The sequence below is a fragment of the Jatropha curcas genome, chromosome 9, assembly GCF_041381405.1.
Source record: "Jatropha curcas cultivar XTBG-Jc1 chromosome 9, XTBG_Jcur_1.0, whole genome shotgun sequence".
NCBI classification, from domain to species: Eukaryota; Viridiplantae; Streptophyta; class Magnoliopsida; order Malpighiales; family Euphorbiaceae; genus Jatropha; species Jatropha curcas.
The window spans coordinates 21576601-21595829 of NC_143159.1; the positions used below are offsets into that span (position 1 = coordinate 21576601).

General features: G+C 32.3%; 1 non-coding gene across 1 annotated transcript; it reads right to left on the bottom strand.

Moving 5' to 3' along the window:
• Positions 1-15568: 15568 nt before the first annotated feature.
• TRNAE-UUC (transfer RNA glutamic acid (anticodon UUC)) lies at positions 15569-15640 on the bottom strand. The gene has a single exon. It is a non-coding gene; the product is annotated as a tRNA-Glu (tRNA).
• Positions 15641-19229: the final 3589 nt, after the last annotated feature.

The following is a 19229-nucleotide window of genomic DNA, read 5'->3' on the forward strand; positions in this document are numbered from 1 at the left end:
GTTTTTATATATTTATATAAATAGATAGATATTTATTGATATTGATTGATTTGTGGACTTACCAACCAAAACAGTTAGAACTAATGGAATAACTCCTAGAAATTACCTCTAAAGAAGCCTGAAAATAGAACGAAGAAAAATAAAAATTAGAATAGGATTAACATCCTAGAAATTAGAACTAATTAACATGTATAAACGTTAACAACGTCCAATGATTAATGAATTTTGGCTCAGTGAGACTAAAGTTGTTTCCAAAATTGTAAAAATAACGAGTTCAAATCTTTCAATTCAAGCTTATTGGAAAATAGAAAAAATAAAAATAAAAAAGGCACAATGAGCACTGAAACCATTAATTTTTGCAAAGCAAAGATTTTTTTTTTGACACAATCGGGTATCCAAAGCCCACTGATCTGATTAATCCAAATTCACGTTGGCTAAACTCATAAAGGAATAAATATTTCCTAATAAATTTTAAGTGCTTCATACATAGAGCTTCAACTCGAACATATTTTATTAAATAAACGAAATAATTTTGATATTGACTATATATATATATATATATACCCGGTACTATCTTCAAAATAAGACAACTTATATGTTTAAAGGGATCGATGGATCCCAAAAGAATAAATTAAATGATAAAAATTTTAAGCACTAACAAGTGGTTAAATTTAATAACTAACAGTGCCACTTCCACCAACAAACCTACCTCCTTGTTTCCATCACAACAACTTGGAAGTTCACTTATAGCACTATCTATGAACTTCTTAAAATCACCAATAGAAAGATCTCTAGCGCATTGAGCCAACCCATAAATTTTCTTTGATCCTTCAATCTCCATATCTCCTGCAGCAAACATTCTTGGACTAATAGAAGCATTTTCAGTTAATTTATCTAACAAATCCTTCAGTTTTTTCCATTAAACGATGTCGGATCACTAACATTTTGTACGTTCAATAGATACAACTTGTTCTAGTTATCCATTTGTCCCAAAAAGTTAGCTAGTATTAGAGTACTCGATCAGACAATTATCATACCATATGATTGCTTCTTTATTATATGGGCAGAGTTTGCGTATTTCATTACTAGCTCGTGTACTTAATTTGATTTTCAAAACAATACCTTCCATGACCAAATCCCACAAGAGATTAACTGTTTTTCCGCTTGCAATATTTAAGGCCTTGTAACAACTCATTTAGTAGAAATATATCCACCGCTAACTTCTTAAATTGTGTATCTTGATCTTCTTGGGTTCTTTAAAATCTTGAATCTTTAGGATTGGCTACAAATGGCCTGCCTCCTCCTAACTTGTTGAAACTAAAAAAAGTTATTCCATTGCCAGAATCGGACCCGAGTCTCCAGGGTGAAAACTGTTGTGGGTCCCTCCGATATGTGGGACACACACAAGTTTGAAGAAAGAAAAAAAAAAAGGGGAAAAAAACACATTTTGTTTTAAAAGTCAAAGAAGGCTGCACCAATAAAATGAAAATGGATGCGTTAATTGTGAGAGCGCGTTGATTAACGCATCTACTTCTCCTATAAATAGGTGAAGGTTTTCCCTCAACAAATCATACAAAATAAAATGAAGAAGTCTGCACAGTTAAGTGTAGAGAAAATTTTAGGAAATGGTTCCTAAAATTGGGAAAGAGAGAAAAATAGTGAGCATTATAATTTTTTTGGAGTTTTTGGAAAATACTTAGAGTGCCACTATTTTTTAATCTCTTTTGTAACTACTATTTAATATTGGAAGAATTATTCGGAGTTTTGTCCCGTGGACGTAGCCCATAACAGTTAAAGGGTGAACCACGTAAATCTCGGTGTCCCTATTTTTATCTGACATTTACGGTAATTATTTAATTTTTATAATGATTATTATTTCTGGTGGATTCGGTCGTCAATATCCAATACGTAATTATTGGAGGTAAATGTGGTAATAGTAATTTAAATCTTTATCGGCGCTATTAACCTTTATCGTTGGTAATTTTATTTTATTTCTACCACGGGTATTTTTCCGCGAGCCCACTCGGGATCAGTTAGAATCCCAACAACTGGTATCGGAGCCTAGTTGGTAATTTCTGTCAGTTTTCTATAAAGTTACTATTTACGTGAATAGTGAATAGTAAAAATTTTGTCAGATTTAGAATTCGACATGTCTAACGACGGGATAATGATCAAATTGACGGATTCAAATTATTCAATGTGGAAATCCATAATGGAGGACTATCTCAATTGCAAAGATCTATACGATCCAATTGAAGGTTACAGTGCAAAGCCAGAAGAAATGAAAGAAAGGCAGTGGGACAAATTAAAAATGCCGACATTGGGTACAATACGCCAATGGATAGATGCTAGCATGTACAACCACGTGAGAAATGAAAAAGATCTCCAAGTTCTCTGAAAGAAATTAGAGAATATGTACGAGGCTACAAATGCTCAAGGTAAAGTGTTCATGATTCGTAAAGTCATGAACTTAAAGTTGTCAGAGGGGCGATCAGTTATACAACACCTGAACGATTTTGAAGGACTCGTAACTGAGTTAGCAGTTAGTGGTATGTTCTTAAATGACGAGATGCAAGTATGCCTACTGTTGGGATCTCTACCGGATAGTTGGGATACTCTTGTGGTATCATTGAGTAACTCAGCTCCAAATGGTGTGGTAACAATGTCTATGGTAAAGAATACAATACTCAATGAAGAACTACGAAGAAGAGATGTTGCCAGTACCAGTTCACAAGCCCTTGCCATATAGAATAGGGCCAGAGCAATAGTAGAGATCCAAGGCATAAAAGGTCAGGTGGTAGATCCAAGTCCAGAGAGATGAGAAAGCGTTACCAATGCGGTAAGGAGGGTTATCTCAAAAGAAATTGTCGTTTACTCAAACAGGATAATGCAAACTGAATACAGGAGAATGACAGAAATACATCTACTACAGTCTCAGTAGAAGATGGTGAGGTGACTTTAGTCACTCATGATGCAGATTGCTGTCATGTTGGAGATGCAGATACCGAGTGGATAGTAGACTCTGGTACTTCATACCACTGTGTTCCAAAAAGGGAATACTTTTCCACTTATAAAGCAGGAGATTTTGGCACTATTAGAATGGAAAATAGTAGTGTCTCACAAATGTTGGGAATTGGTGATGTCTGCATAAAGACAAGTGTTGGGTGCACATTAATACTTAAAAATATGAGACTTATTCCCAATCTTCGGTTGAACATGTTGTCTGTCAGTGTACTGAACAAGGAAGGCTATCACCATCATACAGGTGATGGTAACTGGAAACTCACCAAAGGGTCTTTGGTGGAGGCGAGAGGAAAATTATGTTGCTCGCTGTATAAGACGCATGCAACAATATGTGCGGATTAACTGAATACAGTTGCAGATGATGCTTCACCGAATTTATGGCATAGGCGGCTGGCACGTTAGTGAGAAAGGGTTAAATATATTGGCTAAGAAGTCCCTCATCCCATTAGTCAAAGGTAAAATAAACCCTTGTGATCATTGTTTATTTGGGAAGCAACATCGTGTCTCATTTCAGAAAAGCTCTAGAAGAAGAGACAATAAGTTGGAGTTGGTACACTCTGACGTATGTGGTCCCATGGAGGTAGAATCACTTGGAGGAAGTAGATATTTTCTAACCTTCATTGATGATTTCTCACGAAAAACATGGATATATTTGTTGCGCACAAAGGATCAAGTATTCAAGCACTTTCAGCAATTCCATGCAATGTTGGAAAGGGAGACTGGAGTGGCATTAAAGTGTTTGTGCACGGATAATGGTGGTGAATACAGCTTTAAGGAGTTTAGAGATCATTGTAGTCAGCATGGTATCAGGCATGAAAAGACAGTTCCTGGTACTCCTCAACACAACGGTGTTGCTGAACGGATGAATTGCACCATTATTGAAAGAGTCAGATCCATGCTCAAAATGGCCAACTTACCTAAGCCATTTTGGGGAGAAGTTGTCAATACTGCTGTCTACCTAATCAACCGACTACCTTTAGCACCTTTGGATTTTGATATCCTGGAGAAGGTCTGGACAGGTAGAAATATTTCATACTCTCACCTGAGGGTATTTGGCTGCAAGGCATTTATGTATGTGCCAAAGGAGCATAGATCAAAGCTTGATGACAAGTCAGTTCCTTACACTTTTGCCGGTTATGGAGAAAAAGAGTTTGGCTACAGGTTGTGGGACCCAAAGAAAAAGAAAGTTGTCCTGGAGCCAAGACGTAGTATTCCATGAGAATGAGATCGTGGCAGATACAACTTGTGAAGAATCCACAATTGATGGTGTTGTTGATATTACACCAGGAAGCATTCCTACAGATGATGCAACGAGAGGAGGAATGCCAGAATCAGAACGGGAAGAAGAAGAAGAGCCAGTCATGGGGAATCAAGAGACGATTGTAAATGATAACAGTGATGTGGAGGGTGTTGAGCAGGGAGAGCCAGAGAACCCCATTCCACCAGAAGGAGTTGAACCTCAGTTAAGAAGGTCAACCAGAGAATGCCAACCATCTACAAGGTACCCTAGTTCTGATTACATTTTGATTTCTGATGAGGGGGAGCCAGAGAGCTTCCAAGATGTGCAATCTTGCAAAGATGAAGATTGCTGGATAAAGGCCATGCAAGAGGAGATGAATTCTTTGAAAAAGAATGATACATATGAGCTAGTGAAACATCCAAAAGGGAAGAGAACACTCAAGAACAAATGGGTGTACAAACTGAAGAAAGATGATGGCAACCTAGTGAGATACAAGGCTCGATTGGTCGTCAGAGGCTTTACTCAAAAGAAAAGTATTGACTTTGATGAGATTTTTTCACCAGTTGTGAAAATGAGTTCTATTCGAGTTGTGCTAGGTCTAGTAGCTAGTTTGAATCTTAAGTTAGAGCAGCTTGATGTAAAGACTGCATTTTTGCATGGGGATCTAGAGGAAGAAATCTATATGGAACAACCAGAAGGTTTCAAGGTCAAGGGAAAAGAGGACATGGTTTGTCACTTTAAGAAGAGCTTGTACGGGTTGAAACAAGCACTGCGACAACGGTATAAAAAGTTTGATTCTTTTATGGTGAATCAAGGATACAAAAGGACAGATGCAGATCCTTATGTATATGTCCAGAAATTCCCTGATGGTAAATTTATCATCATTCTCTTATATGTTGATGATATGCTAATCATTGGACCAGATGCACACATGATTAGCAGGTTAAAAAGTGATTTTTCAAAAGCATTTGACATGAAGGATTTGGGATCGACAAGGCAAATTCTCGGAATGGAGATTATCCAAGACAGAAAGTCCTGCAGGTTATGGTTATCGCAGGAAAAATATATTGGACGAGTTCTAGAGAGGTTCAATATGAAGAATGCTAAACCAGTTAGCACTCCGCTTGCCACTCACTTCAAGTTGAGTAAGAAATCCTACCCATCAAGAAAAAGGAGATATGTCAAATGTTCCATATTCTTCAGCGGTCAGAAGTTTGATATACGCAATGGTGTGTACGAGACCAGATATCGCTCATGTAGTTGGCGTTGTGAGCCAATTTCTGTCAAATCCCTAGAAGACACATTGGGAAGCAGTGAAGTCGATCTTCAGATACCTGAGAGGAACTTCAAAGTTATGTTTAACTTTTGGAGGTGAAAAGGCTACACTTATTGGTTACACAGATGCAGATATGGCCAATGATCTTGATGAAAGAAAATCTACATCAGGATAGCTATTTACATTCTCAGGGGGAGCTATTTCATGGCAGTCATGATTGCAAAAATGCGTATCGTTATCAACGACTGAAGCAAAGTACGTTGCAGCAATGGAAGCAGGAAAGGAAATGCTTTGGTTAAAGCGATTCTTTCAAGAATTGGGTGTGCAGCAGGAAGAATATATAGTTTATTGTGATAGTCAAAGTGTGTTAGACTTGAGCAAAAATACTATGTATCATGCACGGATGAAGCACATTGATGTAAGATATCATTAGCTTAGATCTGCCATTGAAGAGAAGCAGTTCCATTTACGAAAGATTCACACAGACAAAAATGTTGTGGATATACTGACAAAGGTCGTTCCGAAGGAGAAGTTCGAACTGTGTGTCAAAGCGGTAGGAATGGAGAGTCCCACTATGTAGTCGGGAGGGGGAGAATCGTTGTGGATCCCTCCATCATGTGGGACACTCACAAGTTTGAAGAAAGAAAAAAAAAGGAAAAAAAAAACATGTTTTGTTTTAAAAGTCAAAGAAGGCTGCACCAACAAAACGAAGATGGATTCGTTAATTGTGAGAGCGCATTGATTAATGCATCCACTTCTCCTATAAATATGTGAAGGTTTTCGCTTAACAAATCATACAAAACAAAACGAAGAAGTCTACACAGTTAAGTGTAGAGAAAATTTTAGGAAAGGATTCCTAAAATTGGGAAAGAGAGAAAAATAGTGAGGATTATAATTTTTTTGGTGTTTTTGGGAAACACTTAGAGTGCCACTATTTTTGTAATATCTTTTGTACCTACTATTTAATAGTGGAAGAATTATTCAGAGTTTTGTCCCATGGACGTAGCCCATAACAGTTAAAGGGCGAACCACGTAAATTTCGGTGTCCCTATTTTTCATCTGGCATTTACGGTAATTATTTAAATTTTACCGTGATTATTATTTCTGGTGGATTCGGTCGTCAATATCCAATACGTAAGTATTGGAGGTAAATGTGGTAATAGTAATTTAAATCTTTATCGGCGTTATTAACCTTTATCGTCAGTAATTTTATTTTACTTTTACCACTGGCATTTTTCCGCGAGCCCCACTCCGGATCAGTTAGAATCCCAACAAAAACCAGACATCCTAACCGCCGGACGACAATGGACCTGATGTTAGCCATTGTTAAGGAGAATAAGAAAGAGACTGGTTTTAGAACTTTCGACAAAAAGTTTATCTTAAATATATAGCAAATATATATATATATATATATATATATATATATATATATATATATATATATATATATATATATATATATATATATATATATATATATATATATATAACCAAAGATCGCCCGAATCTAAACACTAATTAATAAATATACTGAATGGGATGAAATAAGTAAATGATCTATTTAAATCTAAATCATATATAATGATTACAACTGTCCGATTTAATTCATTTATAATAATATGTATGTATTGCATTTTAAAGTACGATACGTGGCATTGTTATACCAAGAAGATGACTAATAAATAGCCCTTTGGACCAGTAGCCCGCACTTCTGGGTTTCCAGCCGATATATCAATACTTATTATTTTCATTTTATAAATCAACATGCAAAACAAATTTCTGATGTGGAAGATCAGACTAGGCTGCATCCACAGAGCATACTTATAAGCAACAGACAACACAATAAACAATTTATTTAATATTTATCAATTAACTCAACCAGTTTTAATTGATTTTAATTAAGGTTAAGGGTTCCTGCAACCTTAGCCTGGGATCCCCAGAACTAAGTCAGAGTGTGGAGGGAGAAGAGAAAGGTGCCGTAACCACGGGCTTTAGATAGTAGCAGTTTATAAATTTAAACAAACAATTTTATTTAAATACAAATATTAAAATACAATTTATACTTACAAGGATTTAGTTTTACAAACAGACTTCGAACTTGGAATGCTTACAAAAGAACTTGAGAATGGAGAGAGGAATAGGAGAGTTGATAGTATTACAATGTTAAACTTAAGTTAGCCCCCTGACAAAAGGATAGGCTCCCTTTAAATAGAAAACAAAAGAATCTTTTACTATTTAACTTTTACTATTCATGAATAGTATTTGGTCTGCCACCGAATCTTTGAACAGTGTTGACCTTTTACTGTGGATGAACAGTGGGTTGTCTGCCACTGAATCTTGACTTTTACTGTTGAAATAGTACTTTGGCTTTTCCTGTAGAAACAGTAGTTTGGCCTTTACTGTTGGATGGTGAAATAAGGTTCCACCTGCCTTGTTTTATATGGAGTCTGAACAAGATGAGGATAATGATAATCCTTTCTTTACTTTTCTTTTTATCTTGTCAGCTTTCTTTATCTTTTTCTTTATTTTTTCTTTTATTTCTTTTTCTTTAGCTTTACTTTTAATTTTTACAACAGATAAGGATTCATCACTATCTTCAGAGGATGAGTTGGAGGTATCCGAGGAAGATGATGATATTTTACCTTTGCCTTTATGAGTTGTCTTGGTCGATGATTGACTTGAAGACGCTGCTTGAATTTTACTGGATGAAGGTTTTACCTGTGGATCTGAACTGGTAGAAAGTAATTGGAACATTTCTTCACAGATCAGTTTATACTCCTCAAGTGTTTTAGCTGCAGCCAACCTAGCTTGGCACTTTGCTTTTTGAATCCCAAAATCAGGGTTTTCTGGTAAAGCAAGTGTTTTAGCATAAGTCAAATTTTTAAGGGATGTTGAGCCGGCCTTTTTACTAGTGATCCATTGACTGATTTTAAGTTGGGTAGTGGAGTTTTTGAATGATCCCCACCATTTTATCTTGTGACGTTTTACTATCATTGGTATTTGAGTACCAGGAACATACTGATAGTCAAAAAACCATTGGTATACCCATAGTGTGAAGAAGGTCATACTATAGTACATTAAAGATGGTATATGAGCTTCTTCAGGGGTAGGTTTATAATTGGTTTTAAAATAATGGTATAAAGAAAGGATTTCTGGGGTGATAATATCATCAGAAATACCTCTTGATTGCCACCAGTTTTTAAACCAATTGGGAATCTTTAAATCAGTACGAATGTTCTGGTCAAAATAAATTAACCAAGAATGACTGGTAGTAGGGTTTTGTATGCAAAAACCTTTTCCCATGCTTCTTTATAATCAAAATAATTATAAGTAGGATTATACTTAGAAAGAGTTTTAAATCTAACAGGAGTATACAAAGAAGATACGGGCCAATCCTTAGGATGGATGACGCGTTTTATTTGAAAAGATGAATATAAAATAATAGTTTTATTTTTAGTATCAAATGTATGTTTGATTTTTACTGAACCAGTATCAATTAAAATACTATGGTAGTATTCCTGAGGTTTTGATGGGTCCGTTGGGACAAAATACCAATTCTGAGGATAATAAGTATTTATTATTTGCCAAGGGTTGATATTAGAATATCCATCTTCAACTTCAATTTCATAATCATATACATTTTTTACAAACCATTTATGTATACTAGAAGTAAATGATAATTGGCTTTTTGGCAAAGCCACAGCCTTTAACGGGTTTGATAACTCTTTACCGTCTACCGTTTGAGACGGAGTAGCCGTATCATGAGCGGATACGATCGCTTTAGGTTGAGAACTCATACCTGGATCCTCTGTGGAAGAGGATGCTATACTTTGTAGCGCCTTTACTATTTCTGGAGATTTACTAAGTTCTTCAATCCATTGTTGAAGGTTTTTAGTGGGGTCTGGTTTACTGGTAAGGGTTTTACTAAGGTCTTCGGAGTGCTCAGAAAGAGCTTTAGTGGGAGAATCAGATTCATTTAAGGGTTTCTTCCCCTTATCCTTCTTCTTTCCCATCGTTCTGTAAGAATTCTCTAGTTAGAAAGTCTGGAATATTATTATTATTACCTTTAATAAATTCAATATCAAATTCAAATATACTAAGAACCGCTTGCCATCGAGCAAAGATTTGCTTAGAAGCAAGGTTTTTAACATCTTTTTGCAAAACATCTTTTGCAGATTTACAATCAATTCTAAGTAAAAATTTTTGGTTTAATAAATCAGATTGAAATTTATTGATACAAATTACTATACTTAATATCTCCTTTTTAATAGTAGAGTAATTTAATTGAGTTTGGTTCCAATGACCAGATGTATACTGAATTATACGTTCTTTACCATTAATGACTTGTTTTAAGATACCACCGTATCCAACATTTGAAGCATTGGTTTCAACTATTTTAAATGCTGTAGGATTAGGGATATAAAGATATGGGATTTCTTTTACCAAAGCTTTTATCTTTTTTACTAACTGTGTATGTTGGGCTGTCCATGGGCCAACATTTTTCTTAAGTCTATCATGTAAGGGCTTAATCATACAATTTAGGTTTGGGTAAAAATCTATTAAATAATTTAAGCATCCAAGAAAACGTTGGAGTTGGGTTTTATTAGTTAATTTGTCAGGGAATTTAGACCCAAAAACCATAGCTCTTTCTATGGGCTGGATAATACCCTGTTCTATATAATGACCCAAAAACCTAACTTTTGTTTTAAATAAGTCCATTTTCGTTTTACTAAGGGCTAACCCATTTTTCTCAATGACCATACTAAATGTTCTTAAGTGTTTAAAATGATTTTCTAATGTTTGGCTAAAAATTAGAACATCATCAATATACACTACACAGAATTGAGAATAAGGATTGAATATGTCATTCATTATTCTCTGAAATTCGGATGGTGCATTGTTGTGTAGATGTTATACCATAATCAAATTGTTTACAAAAACTTCCTAATTCTTGTTTAGTCTTTTTCAATTCATATTTTAAGGTTCTTTGAAGTTTTAAGTCTTGGCAAATTTGCAATCCTTCTTTTTGGATTATACTAATTAATTGACCATAAGTTAATTTATTATATGGAATTGGATTACCATGTTGTTGTTTTATATAATTCCTAACTCTTTCCCCTAAAAAATAAGGTAAACCAGCTAAGAATTTTTCTTTCCAAAAAGCTTGGTTTGAATCTTCCCTTAACATTAATCGAGTAAGGAAAGAGGTTTTATAAGATTGGAAGTCACTTAATTGTTTACATTTTAAATTACTTAAGAGTTCCACATTTTTATCTTTTATATGGGATGGATCTCCTATAAAATGTAATGAAATAGTGAGTATTAAGGTTGCAACAGCATCCTGAATTGGCTCACCATGTTCATCAGATAGGGGTTCATCCTCATCATTTACTTGAACAGAATTTAAAACATCTAACTGTTGTTTTTCAGTGAGATGATAATCCCACCATCCTTTTAATTGTCCTGTAAATCCTGCAATAAGGATTTCAGCGACTGCTTTATCAGATATGGGTGACTGAGTTTTATAAGCATTTGCAACCATTGTCATTTGTTGCAAAATACTTAAGATTTTATATTCAGATAATCCATCTATATTCCATTCATATAATGTGTTAGCATTATAATGAAATTGGGATACATATGGAGGTTTATCAATTATTCCTAAATCTGGAGCCTTAGAGACTAACTCTCTATGGGTTATATTAGTTATAAATTGTTTAGCATCATCTGAGTCAGGTTCACTGACATCAGAATTGGAAGTTACTTCTATAAGATTGATATTGTTAGAAGCTTGAGGTGTATCAGGAGCTACTTGTGAAGTAGATGCTGAACGTAACTCAAGTTGACTAAGTTGATTTTTAAGAGTTCCTAGAAATTTAGAATTTAATTCCTTTTGACTAGATTTAGAAATTTGATATGGTTTAAACATATGAGATTTTACAATTTCTTTACCTTTTACTTGTTCAGTTATTAGTGGTTTATCTTGAAGTAAATGTTCTATCCTTTTTAATTGTGTATTTAAACAAATTAAACTAGCATTACTAAAATTATTTTGTTCAATTAATTTTTTATCAGAATCATTTTCTCTAGCTATTTTATATGGTGCACATACGACCTCATTGTCTTGATATTTTAATTTACTAATGGTTTTAGGAGGAAAATCACTCTGAATAGTCCTTTCATTTACTATCCATTCAGGTTTTTTATCACGAATTGTGATAGGATTTAGACTTTTATTATCTTTAATTAACGAAAACCAATCTAAAAATTTAATTTTAGTTTGGGTCTGAAGTTGGTGGTTTAAATATTCTTCCTTTAAATTTTCAAAAACATGATTTTTGAATATTTTATTAAACTTCATTAGATTTTTAGTTTTAGTAATTTCTTTTATAAGATCTTTATTTATTTCTTCTTTAGTTAAAACATTTAATTCGCGATTTATTTCACTAACATTTTCAGTTATGGCCGAAGCTGTTGGTGATTCTGGTGAATTATTTACTAAATGGGATTGTTGATTTAAGTAATTGTCAACAGGGTTATAAACTGCTTGTGGAACTGAATTACTATAATCAACTCCTTTCATTTTAAATGATTGACTAGAAGTGGGTATATCTGACGTAGAATATCGAGGTTTTACTAATGTTTGTATAAGGGGTTTAGGTTCAGGTTCTTTATACTGTGCATAAATTACTGAAGGTAATTTTGGTTTATCATCATCTGTAACCACAGAAGATGAAGATCCTGTATATCTAGAGCTTTGACTTCTATTAAATTTTAATGTTACTTTACCATCTTCAAATTGTTTAATTTTTTGTAAATTGACATTTGGTTTTACTTTTTCTTGTTCTGGAGGGGGAACTATCCCTTCCAAAATCCATTCCTCGGGTAAAGTTATATCCTTCCATTGGATGGTTTTAGGTATCACCGTGTTAGTTTTAGTTAAATCTGTTTGAAGAAATCTTGTTTCGCCAAGTTTAGGTTGCAATTTATATTTGGTACTAAAAGCTGAATTCATTGCTTTATAATGAATTTTATATATTAAAGCTATATGAATTGAGCATTGTTTCATTTTATAATTGTGAGTTTTAATTTCTAAAACTATACTTTCTAAAATATTTAGATCATTTAAAGAAACAGTCATATCTGGATAGACCTCAAAAGAGATCGGTCTTTCACTTAGGCTTGTTTCAACAGAACCTAATAAGGAGTCTTGGAAATTTAAAAATCTAGCATCTCTCACTACAGCAAGAATACTAGTGTTTAATCCTTCTCTGGTTAAAGGTTTTATACCTACTTGTATTAAACCTATATGAATCTATTTATATTTTTTATGTTTATGTTGTTGTAAAGTTTTAGAAGAAAGTAAAGTTATTCTTTCAAAAAGATTTACTTAGTTGGAAATCTCTTTCCTCAGTTTTAATAACATAATCCGTATTCCATAAAGGAAATTTACTAACTTTATAAATTTGTTCTTTATCAATTTTAGGTATTTCCCATTCATCAATGGCTTTACTAAAATCTTGTAATATTAATTCGTTTCTATTTATTACCCTTTTAATTTCTGAGGAATCAGAATCATCCGATTTAACACTATTGACAGATCGACATAATATATATATATATATATATATATATATATATATATATATATATATATATATATATATATATAAATGAAAATTATTTTTGGTAACAACTTTTTAAGTAACTTGTAGCAATTTGACTGGTCAAAACACTAAATGCTATTTTTTATAGTGTTTGAAGAGTTTAAAGAGATTAAAATAGTGTTTTTTATTGTGTTTGATAACATAGTATTTGATAGATTAAGATAGCGTTTTATAGTGTTTGATAAAGTTTTAGAGATAAAAAGTTTATCACTAAATACTATTTTTTATACTGTATGGTAACATAGTGTTTAAAGAATTTTTAGAGATTAAGATATCATTTTACAAGAGATTGATCTTCTAACGTTTAACTTTTAATATTTTATGAAAAAACTATTCAAATAGTTTCAGAGTTACTAAAACAGTTAAATACTTCTAAAATAACTAATAGCTACTAAAACTGTCTGTTCGGCACGAATAAGAAAACATAAAATCATTACTCATTGCAAAGGATTTGCAATGCATAAAATAAAGAATTTTTTTTTTCTTTTTCTTCATTCTCATAGCTATCCAACTCTCTTCCTTTCATATTTTTTTTCTCTCTGTCTCAAATCTGCCTTTGCAGCTCTATTTATACAAAAATTGCAATATAGATTTACCAATTCTCTACTAAACCCAAGAACTTAAGCTAAACTAAATCAAAAAGTTAACTTCCTACAATCATTTTGTTCAACTTTACAAAAAATGAAATACTATAATTACAAGTAGATAAAGAGTGACAGCCTAACTGTCACTATTGCCAACACTCCTTAGACACTCGGACTGGAAATCTTCAAGAGCTAATCAAATATTATTGGCAACAATATACAACGAATCATAATTTTTTTACTTTGCTGCCCTGTTTTTTTTTTTTTTTTTTTTAATTTGCTGAATCTTCTCGTCTTCTTTAATTTCACTTAATAAAAATGTTCTTTCTTAATATCAACTCTCCCTTAAGATGTTCTTTAAATTATTTTGCTCTTTCATAACAAAGAGAACTCCCAATAATTTTTTCAACGTAGTCTAACAATGTTTAGCGGATTTAGTACTTATCATGGTCCTCAACACAAATTTTCTACAGCTTTAGACTTGCTCAAGTATTCAACAAATTCTGCAGTTTTAAGATATGCTTAGGTCTCTTTAAAGATGTGTTTTTTGCAGTTTTTGGACATATCGGTCGTCCAAAAAAAGTTCAGCACTTTATGAACATAACAAGGTCCCTTCAAAGATGTTTTTATTTCTGCAGAAATTTCAGTTTGTAGACATGAAAATCTTCCATCAATTCTTATTAGTAGTCTATGGACTTGGTTGGGTCCTTAAAAACAAAGTTGTGCAGCTTTTGGACTTGCTAAGGTTTGTAAACAAGATTCTGCATCATTGTTACAAACCAAAGAGTTTCATGGAGCTTGAAAATAGAAAACAGACTTTGAGAAGTTTATAATAAGGAAAAAGAAATAAGACTAGCAGAAATTTTTCTCTTTTTCATCTTCAACAGTTTCACAAATCTATTTTTGTAGCTTCAACACAAAAGTTTTTAATCTTCAAAAACAAACAGGTAATCGCAGAACCTCAAAGATCATTAGGCTCCGATGCCAAGTTGGGGAATGGGGATAAGAGCTCGTTTTAAAATTTTTCGAAGAAACAACAAAAAGAGTTTATCTTAAATACATAACAAAGAAAGAGATAAAGATGAAGAGGAAAATAAAAATTGATTCTCATTGCGAAGTATTTATAATGCATAAAACAAATAATTTTTTTCTTTTTCTTCATTGTCATAGCTTGGATCTTCCTTTCTGATTTTTTTTCTCTCTGTCTCTGCAGGTCTGTTTATATAAAAATGCTATATAGTGTTTACCAACTCTCTACTAAACCCAGAAACTTAAGCTAAACTTAAACAATAAGTTCGCTTCCTACAATCATTTTGTTCAACTTTATAAGAAACTGAAATACTGAAAATACAAGTTAAATAAAGAGTGACAGCCCAAGTGTCACTATTGCTAACAATTCGCAACATTTCTTCAATTGGCATGGAATTTGTCGCAGTCTCAGACATCCTAATAGGGGGATATGTGGCCTTGAACGTGAACTCGCAAGGCTCAGTAGGATCACTATTGCCTAATATCGAAAATCTTTCCTTCCTTGCATACTTGGATTTTCAAAACAATACCTTCCATGGTCAAATCCCACAGGAAATTAGCTGTTGTCTTTTTCGCTTGCAGTATTCAAGGCCTTGTAACAACTCATTTAGTTGAAATATACCCACCACTAACTTCTTAAATTGTGCATCTTGATCTTCTCATGAGATGGGTTCTTTAAAAAATCTGGAATTTTATGATTGGCTAAAAATGGCCTGCCTCATCTAAAGTTGTTGAAACAAAAATAGAATTCCATTGCCGGGAATCGAACCCGGGTCTCCTGGGTGAAAGCCAGATATCCTAACCGCTGGACGACAATGGAATTGTTAATGCTGCTGTTACAATAACATTATATTTATATTTAAAATTGGGCATGATTAAGTTGTAAATTAGTAATACTAGTTTTCATAATGTGTGTTGTATTTCGTTTGCTTGAAATATTTTAAGAACGAAAGATTAGTTTAAACTAATTAAAACCAAAATTTCAGCCACGAGATGTTGAGAGATATTTTAGGATTTTATCCTTATTAAATAAAGTTAATATATTTAAAAGATATTTTAATATATTCTGATATTACTAGGACTCGAAAAAAATATTGGTCAGATGTTTAGATTCAAAGCACAGGACATGTGTCCTCTATGCGTCAGCCAGGACGGACCCACAATGGAGACTAAGTGGCAACGGGCCCATAAAATTTAAAAAAGATTTAATATTTTTCATAGTGAATAAACTCTCCGCGACTTTGTCACTTTTAGTGGGATTTTGAGCTTGCATTAACACATAGTATTTAATTACTTCCACTTTGTTCGTGGAACGAAGAAAATTGCTTCTGAAAATGATGAGTTTTTATACGAAACGTTCAATTATCTAAAATTTTTATCTATAATTAGCCTATAAATTTATTGTTTAACTCCAACTTAGGTTAAAAATTATTTTTAATCTATGGTAGTTGTTATAATTATTATTATTTCTTCCTTTAGAATTAAATTTTTTAATATTAATATTATTGGAACACTTTTTTGGTAAATAATAATAATACAATATTATTATTTTTCATCAATGTAGAGAAAAGGAGTTTTAAATTTTGAATTTTTTCATTGGTTTTATTTAAAATTATAAATTTATACTTAATTATGTACATCAAACTTTTAGATTTCCCTTAAAGGCTAATAATTACAATATTCATTCTAATGCATTATAATTATGGAGTTTAACAAATTAATTTTGGATTGCAGTATTAACGTAATTGCACATTGCATTCAACTAAATTTTAGCATCTTAACAAAGTATTAATTAAAAAATAGACTTCGTATTAAAATAAGAGATGAGTTATTATTTGAATGTTTAATGACTTATGTTGAAAGAGATGTAATTGCAAGATTAACAATGAAATTATTATAAAGAGATTTTATCCAATGAAAAAATAGGCGAGGTCTAATGTAATTTAATTGTAATAATTTTTAAAGATTTATTGTTATTTTTTTAAGAGAAATATCATTCCATTAAATAGAATAAAAAAGGAAAATAACTCTAGTGGGACATCTCCCCACTCTTGAAAATGAGTATATTGGCTCAAGGGTCAAATATTTATCTCGAGATTTTGATGATTAAAACAAAATAAATAAATTTAGATTATATTATTTGTACTAATAATATTTTATGCAGATTGTATATATGGAAAGATAATGAACAAGGCAAGTCCTACAATTTCAAAGATTATGAAGAAGTTTGAAGACCCTAGTGGTTAGATTTTTTAGGATTCTTTGTAGGATAGAGAGAACATTTAATTATAAGCACAAAATTAATTTTCTCTCACTTTATCAAAAGGTTTTCTTTTCGAAAATATTTTTTTAAAATTACAACTTTTTCTTTTGATCCTTGATTATCTTACCTAAAATGGAGGAGATCTTGTCTCAAATGTATTTGATAAAAATAAATTTTAGAAAAAGCTTATTTTTGTTTTTCGGGATTTCTTTAAAATTTGAAATATTTAATTACATAAAGTAAAGAGACTTTGTCTAAAACAATTTTGGTAATAGAATAAATCGAATAAAATATAAAATCTTAATTTTATATTCTTACCTAAACAAAAGAGATTCTATCTCAAATCGTTTTTGGTAAATATTTCGAAAAAGATTTCTTTTGTTTTCGAAAATCTTGTTTTTAATGGAAAGTTAGATTTTCTTTCATTCACTTACTAAAAAGAAAGAATATTGACTCAAAAAGATTTGGTAACAAAAATTTCCGTATCTTTTAAAAATGTAAAGTCAATATTCTGATTTGAAAAAAGGATTTCACTTTCTAAATACGGGATTCTCATCCCTCTCTATAAAAAGGCTTTTCGTCTTTAACAGACGTGGAGAAAAGAGTTTTCGTTTTAAGAGTATTCATCTATTGATCATATCTTTTATTTCTCAAAACTTACTCTCTACCCCCTTATTTCTTTTCATCTTAATACTTTACGTTTTATCTTTAAAATAGAAAAGAAATTTTATAACAACTTCTTTTGAAAAACAGTTCTAATTTCTAAAACGATTTTCTAATCTTAAAAAAAACTGTTTTTCCTGTGCTTATACTTGCATTTCTGTCTGTCTATTTAGATTTTGTAATCTTTAGTAGACAGGACTTATTTGACAAATTTTTGTGTAATAGCTTAGGTGAGAAGCTATTGTGAAATAGGTTATCAAGCGACCTTCTCCATGAGAGAGATTCTAATGTCTTGAACTGAGTTTCTGTACTCGGCTAAAAACAGAAAGGGTTGAGGTTAACTAGAACCTTTGAAAAATCTAGTGGGACAAAGTGTAGATCTAGGAGTTGATTTACTGCCTTGTACTGTTAGTTTGTTTCTTACCCTTGAAAAGAGATAACATAGTTGAGGATCTCAAGATGAGTCTTGGGGAATGGATGTAGGTGAGTTAGTGCTGAACCACTATAAATCACTGTGTTGATCTTTTATTTTCTGAAGTTCTGCTTGATACTATTTTACTCACACTTCTATTTATATCTTAGAAATGCTCAAGTTGTTAATGGTTTTAATGTTCTAAAACTGAAATAAGTTATCTTTTCTGAACATTAGAACTTTGAAATTCTGCTCAGTGAATATACTAAGTTCTAAACTGTTCTTCTATTTTCAGTATATTTCACTATTTGGATTTCTAATCAGTTTTCTAAAATTGATTAAAGCTTTGTGAAGCAGTTCAAATTTCAATAACTGTCTCTCACATAGTCTGTTATATTTATCTAAACTTTATGAGGAAATTCTAAATATAATAGCTTTCCGTCATAAAGTAGTTTTGATATTGCATAAAAAATTGTGAAGCAGTTCTAATCAATATCTGTACTTTGCAAAGTCTTTCTATTCTCTACATAATGGGATTATGAAGAAGTTCTAGTCAATAATTTATTTTCACAAGTGCATTACTTTTCTACTGCTATAGAATTCTCAGTTTGTTTTTAAAGTTAAATTTTTATTTTTTAGAAAATATAATTCACCACCCTCTTGGGTTGTACCATACATATTCGGGATCCATAGAGCATATTTATAAGAGGCTCTTGCTAAGGAATGACCAGCTATACTGGATATGACATCCTACCGAGTCGAGTCTTAGCATGGAGTCGAGTTGGGTCGAGTTGAACCAAACCCGGTTGGGGTAGAATGGGTTTATAAGTGGAGTTACTTGAGTGAGAGAAAAAGATCAAAGCATATGGGTGAGGATTTATTTGCATTAAAAGATCAAGCTTGGGTATTAAGTTGTAGCCTGTTTACAATTGAGGTACCATTTAGAACTTTTACACACAAAGTCATGGATATTTTAGAGCCTACCCGTGCATACCCATTTCACTTTCCCATTTTTCATCTTTATCTTCATCTTCTTCATTTTCTTCCTTTCCTCTTCCACCTTCCTTTCAA